The sequence below is a fragment of the Mus caroli genome, unplaced genomic scaffold (genome assembly GCF_978045245.1).
Source record: "Mus caroli unplaced genomic scaffold, Mus_caroli_1 scaffold_4, whole genome shotgun sequence".
Lineage (NCBI taxonomy): Eukaryota > Metazoa > Chordata > Mammalia > Rodentia > Muridae > Mus > Mus caroli.
In genome coordinates, this window is record NW_028227259.1 from 75,832,171 (window position 1) to 75,838,436 (window position 6,266).

Sequence of the window (6,266 nt, forward strand, 5' to 3'; positions counted from 1 at the left end):
AGAGGTTGGGATGGAGCCCTCACTTGTAGGAAAGCCACACAGAGTAGCAGGAAGAAAGACAGTATAGAGGCCAGGTAAATAGGTGGATGCTGCTGTAAGAGCCAAGGGCTTCTGACTATATCTAGCACAGGCTGTTTAATTGCATGCTATGACTTTTCATTTCACTGAACATTGTTTAGGTGTCAAACACACATGCTACGATTTTGGTATAAACATTATGGGGAAAGTCCCTTTGCTTGCAAAAGAGAAGTAAATAAATATTTGTGGTTTGGTAAGTGTTATCTCGAAAGCACGCGAAACTGCTGCAGAGGCTAATTCTGAGAAAAATGGAACTTTCAGCATGTGTAAGTATGAGACCAGGACGAGTGTCTTACAGCCAATGTTCCAGACCAGTAGCTTTTAAATTCGACACAATTAGATGTTGGCAATGTGAGAAACATTGCCCTCTGAGACAGATAAGTAAAGGCTATATTTGGCATTTGGTCAGCTTGAGGTTTATATAGAAAAACTTGCCTAAAGGTATTAATATTTTAGATCTCTGGTCCCAGTTTCTGCCTGTTGCATCTCAGTAGCAGACATCAGTCCTGCTTCCAGACAGAACTTGGTTCTTTGGTTAAAGTTTTACAATTACTTTTTTTAGTATGGATTTTAACCTCCCCTCTTTTTTGCCTATTAATTTTTAATAAGTTTTATTTTTTATTTTGTGTTTATGAGTATTTTTCTACATTTATGTCCATGCACCACACGTGTGCCTAGAACTAGCAGTGGACATTTGTGAGCCAGTTGTGGTTCAGTGAGTTGTGCGTGCTGGGAATTAAACCTGGGTCCTCTGAAAAAGCAGCAAGCTCTCTTTAAAACACTAAGCCATCTCTTAAGCCCTCTTTCTGTTCTGAGAGAGGGCCTCATGTTCCTGAAGCGGGGGTCCAGCTTGCTGCCTTGGCAAGGGAAGCCTTGAACTTCCGATGTCTTGCATCTACTTCCTCAGTACTGGGATAATAAACCTATCATGGACTGCTGGAGACAGAACTTCACACTTGCTTAGAAGCACTGGGCTCTGGCTCCAATCCCCTGAGGTTTTGTTCTTTTGGTTAGGTGGAACTGATGAAAGTTTCGATGTAGCTCTTGCCATAGAATGCATAACACCCTGTGATGAATCTCCAGCACGAACAAACAAAAGAGAAATTAAAAAAACATGTAAGACAGGTGTGATCATACATGCCTATACATGCCCATAATCTCAGCATGTGAGAATTGGAAGTAGGAGGACTAGGAGTTCAAGGATAGCCTTGGTTACATCATGATTTGTATGCTAGCCGAGGGGCTATGTGAGACTCCACCTCGAAAATCAAAACAACAATAACACATGAAATAAAAATGAGGAACTCACGAATGATTACTTAGATATTGACAGTGGGCTTGAATTTTAAACATTGTTAAGCTTTGTGCATACATACATCTTAGAGTTCCAGGCACACGAACTGAGTGAGATCCATGCTCTTACAAGTTAGCATTAGGACATGAATAATTCACTTGGTGGTTCTCATTTCATAGTCGGGTTTCTGTGGACTGAGATGGACCCAGATGCAAAATCCAAACTCAGCTTCATGCAGCTGCACTCTGGCTCTCCTCATTCATTTAACAGCTTCCGGGAGGTTCTATAAGTGACGGTAGAAGAGACACAGCAGATGTGTATCACAGCTCCAGAAGTCTAGAGTGGAGAGATGGGTCTGTAGCAGATTGACAGTTTAAGAAGGACTGCAGGTGGGGTCACCTCCTGGGGATGCAATGTCGTCTCCTTTCCTCTCCTAGCTTTTGTCTGAAAATCAAACTGTCCTATTAGAAGCAGGAGAGACGACTGTGGTGGTTGGACATGCTTGGCCCACGAAGCGGCACTATTTGGAGGTGTAGCCTTGTTGGAGGAATTGTGTTACTGTGAGGGTGTGCTTTGAGAGCTTCCTCCTAGCTACTTGAATGCCTTCTTCTCCTGTTTGCCTTTATTAAAAGAGGTTGAATTCTCACCTCCTCCTGCACCATGCCTGCCTGGGAGCTGCCATGCTTCTGCCTTAATGATAATGGCTGAACCTCTGAATTTGCAAGCCAGCCCCAATTAAATGTTGCCCTTATAAGAGTTGCCTTGGTCATGATGTCTGTTCACAGCAGTAAAACTCTAAGACAACTGTTATTCAGAAATCTTTCTTTTCAGATACATATTACAGTGAAAACAATCCTCCGAAATCCAGACCCTCTTAGATGTGGAAGAACGTCTCTCTCACGGAGACTTGAGTAAGAGCTGTGTCTTTGTGGTTATAGCAAAGTGGACAGATTCATGTTCGACCCCAACACCCAACACACTGATGATGAAGTAAAAACCAAGGCACATCAACAGACAACATCGACGAAAACTGAGACGTTTTTATAATAAGAAGGCTTACATTGTCTTTTAGAAATGGCTTCTTCTTAGAACACTTACATATGTGCAGTATCCATGCCCGTGTGCACTTGAGTTCACGAGTGTGAACGTGCCCTCACAGCCACAGCCACATGTGACTCTAGGTGACTCTGTATCCCAGCAAGCTGTTGCTCAGGCTTCCTGATTAATAGTGTTGAAGCGCAGTCTCATTCCTCAGTGGCTCTCTCCAACAGAAATGTTAAATGCAAGGACCACCAAATATTTAAAATGGCAGTTTGCCAACATTTATAAACTCAAAAGTCTTTTTCCTTATCAGCAGGCATAAGTATTATGAAAACCCAAAGGAATTATAAATCCATATGAATTTTATATTCCAAGAATGGCACAATAATAAGGGGGCTGTACACTGCATTGCTAGAGCAGCCCACCCCACCTCCCACCCCAGCTATACGGAGTCAGAGATGGAATCAGTGCGAAGCCTGAGCTTTGGGTTCTCTTGGACAGTTTTTGCAGCTGCAGCAGCACCTTCCATGAAGCTCTCTCTTGCTTCTACAAGAAAGTCAGTTGTTGGCTTCAGGTAGCATTTTGTCTAAGCTCCATCCCACAGTTACTTGGCAACAGCCAGGTATGCTCCCGCCCCCCCCCCCCCGCCCCCCCTCCCCGTTACTTGCTGTAAATCTTTTTCCTTTTTAGCTGCTCTCAAAAAGTTGCTGGAAATGCAGACACAGGGGTCTGTCCAAAGTCTGGGTGAGCGCACAGAAACCTTGCAGGGTGACTGGGATACGGTCATGAAGTACCTGTCTACCTTCTATTTCCTTCCCCACCTTCTCCTCCCACCATTTTCAATCCCTTCTCTTTGCCTGCAGTTTACGATTGTGAACAAAGCCAAGTCTGTACAGGCTTATAAAACAAAAGCTACCCTTCACTGAGTTCTCATATTTTCCCTCAGCTACCATTTAGATATGCTTTCTCCAAAGAGCTAAACTTCTGGAAAGACTAATCAATACTTTCCCACACATTGACACCGGCTGTTCTTTTCGTAGTACATTATAATCTGGATTTATTTTGCCCTACCCTATAATCTAGATTTGAATGAAATAATACTTGTAAACGTTATAAATAATCTTACTGATGCGGTTAGTAGCTGACTCACAGTCCTTATGAACATTTGGTTTGACCACATTCTCCTTTCGGGGATATTCTTTGACTCTGGCTTCTATGACATTGCATTTTTTTGAACAATACAGACCTCCTAGCCTCATTAGTAGGCAAATAAAAACCAGATTTTGCATTAGCATAGAGCTCTAATTCTTTTCTTTCTCTCCTTTCTTTCTTTCTTTCTTTCTTTCTTTCTTTCTTTCTTTCTTTCTTTCTTTCTTCTTTCTTTCTTTCTTTCTCCCAGAAAAAGAACACAAAATGTATTATTTGCCAAAAGCATGTAAATATTAGACCTCTGTCTTGTAATTGCTCACTGTATAGTCTATGAACTTTATAGTGATTTCTTTCTAATGATTTCTAAGAACTGATAAGGCAAAATACTTGCCCTCATAGAACACAACTGCAAATACATTGAATAATTGTTATTTTTAAACAATGAAGAATATAGAGAAAAATACTCAAAGTCAAGCTCTGGCCTCTAAACATGTATGTACAGGTAAGTGTGCCCTTCCACATACATAGGCAGGACAGACAGACAGACAGACACACACACACAAGTGCAACAATAATAATTGCAATTTTAAATCTTAAAAATCCATCCAGGGCTGGTGAGATGGCTCAGTGGGTATGAGCACCCGACTGCTCTTCCGAAGGTCCAGAGTTCAAATCCCAGCAACCACATGGTGGCTCACAACCATCCGTAATGGGATCTGAAACCCTCTTCTGGTCTGTCTGAAGACAGCTACAGTGTACTTACATATAATAATAAATAAATAAATCTTTAAAAAATATTATTAAAAAAAATCCATCCAGCACTGAGGAGATGACTTAGCAAGTCACACAAGTCTTTTTTGTTGTTGTTGTTGTTTTGTTTTGTTTTTTGTTTTTTCCAGACAGGGTTTCTCATGTAGCCCTGGCTGTCTTAGAACTCACTCTGTAGACCAGGTTGGCCTTGACCTCAGAAATCCACCTGCCTTTGTCTCCCAAGTGCTGGGATCAAAGTTGTGCGCCACCACTGCCTGGCAGTCACACAAGTCTTACACCCTGATCCCAAGGTGGAAGGAGAGAACTGACCCCGGAACAACCTCCTCTGACCTCCACAGAGTGCTGTAACACACACACACACACACACTAACACAAATTAAAATTAAAAAAAGAGTGCAGCTAAAAAGGGAAACTTTGATGTCACTGAAGTCAAGAAGAAATTCATTAGATTACTTGAATTTATATGAATTAAGGATTACTCTGACATATTCCTTTAATAATGGTTTCACAGTAATGTCTAACAGGCTAACAGGGCTGGTGCTATACCTTGGAGACTAAGGACACTTACTGTCCTTTAGATTATCTGGGTTCAATTTCCTACACCCTCATCAGATAGCTTACATCTGCCTGTAACTCCAGTTCCTGAACCTGTGGGGTATACATGGTACACATAGACTCATGCAGCCACACACAGAAATAAAAATAATAAATACTTAAAAACAAATAAAGTGACATCTGAAAAACAAAAGTAATATCTAACAGGTAAAGCTGGGCTGATACCTCCTTGGCTATTTGCTCAATGAAGATATTTGAAAGAGTGTTTGTTAAAGACTTTTCCAGGGACGTTTCTATTCCTCTCAAAGAACAATGGCAAATGGAAGGAATAATTCCATCGAGTCTTGCTTGGTGAACTAATGAGCTTAATTAAAGTTACTTTCCAAATCATGGGCAGCTTGCCAGCTATGCCTCTTAATACATCATTCTCCCAAGCATATATGCTCAATTTTGTACCTTTGAGGAAAGGATGTGCCTCTGAGCTCTTGACTCTTCAGGAGGGCATGTTCGTGGAAGCAATCTTTTGAGGGTCTCCAGTGGGTACACCACAACTGCTTTGATCACAAGGATGGAACCCAAGGCTTTCACAGCTGAGCTTAAAGTTCCATGATTTCTGGTGATCCCCACGTTCCTGGTGCCATAGCAAGGGTCTAAGATGGTTAACAAATCCTATCGCCTTTCTCCATTGAATGGGCATCAGCTTCCAGGAAGGCTTTGGAGCTCACCCAAGTTATGTTTGAGTTCGTCCTTAGTGTGGGGTTCAGGAGCCATAGAGGCCTAGCCATGACTCCGGATTCATGTTTTACATGACTTTCTTAAATAAGCATACAGACAAGTTTGTGGATGCCATAGAACCAGTGAGAAACATATGAAATGAGGAATGGTGGGAAATCTGACAATTATAGGAATTCATAACTGCGTGGGCTGGAGCTATCAGAGGTATCAACGATATACTTTCAGGACTTGGTTCAGCATACACACTCAGTAAACATGCCTAGGATCAGTGTAAGAAATGAATAGTTGGCAGTTAGGAGTGGCAGCCTGAGCTCTGACGAAAAGTTGGTCTCCTAGCATTAAAATATAGTCTCCTGGTAATACAGTCCCAGCGCCTAAACTCCTTTTCAGACTTGTTTTAATCCAAAACTGTGAAACACACATTATTTCTGTTATTCAGATGAGTAAATTCTGAGTCTCCGAGTTGGAGTGTATCCTGACTCTAGTGTTAGAATCGATCGGACACTAGACTGGAGGTTCTGACAGTTAGGAGTTCACGCTTAAAATTCACTACCTAGCCTAGAGGCTTAAAGCATAAGAAAATTTCTGTAAATCTTAAAATTAGGGAAGTCCAAGGAAAGTCATGGGATAAGGAGGGGATTTG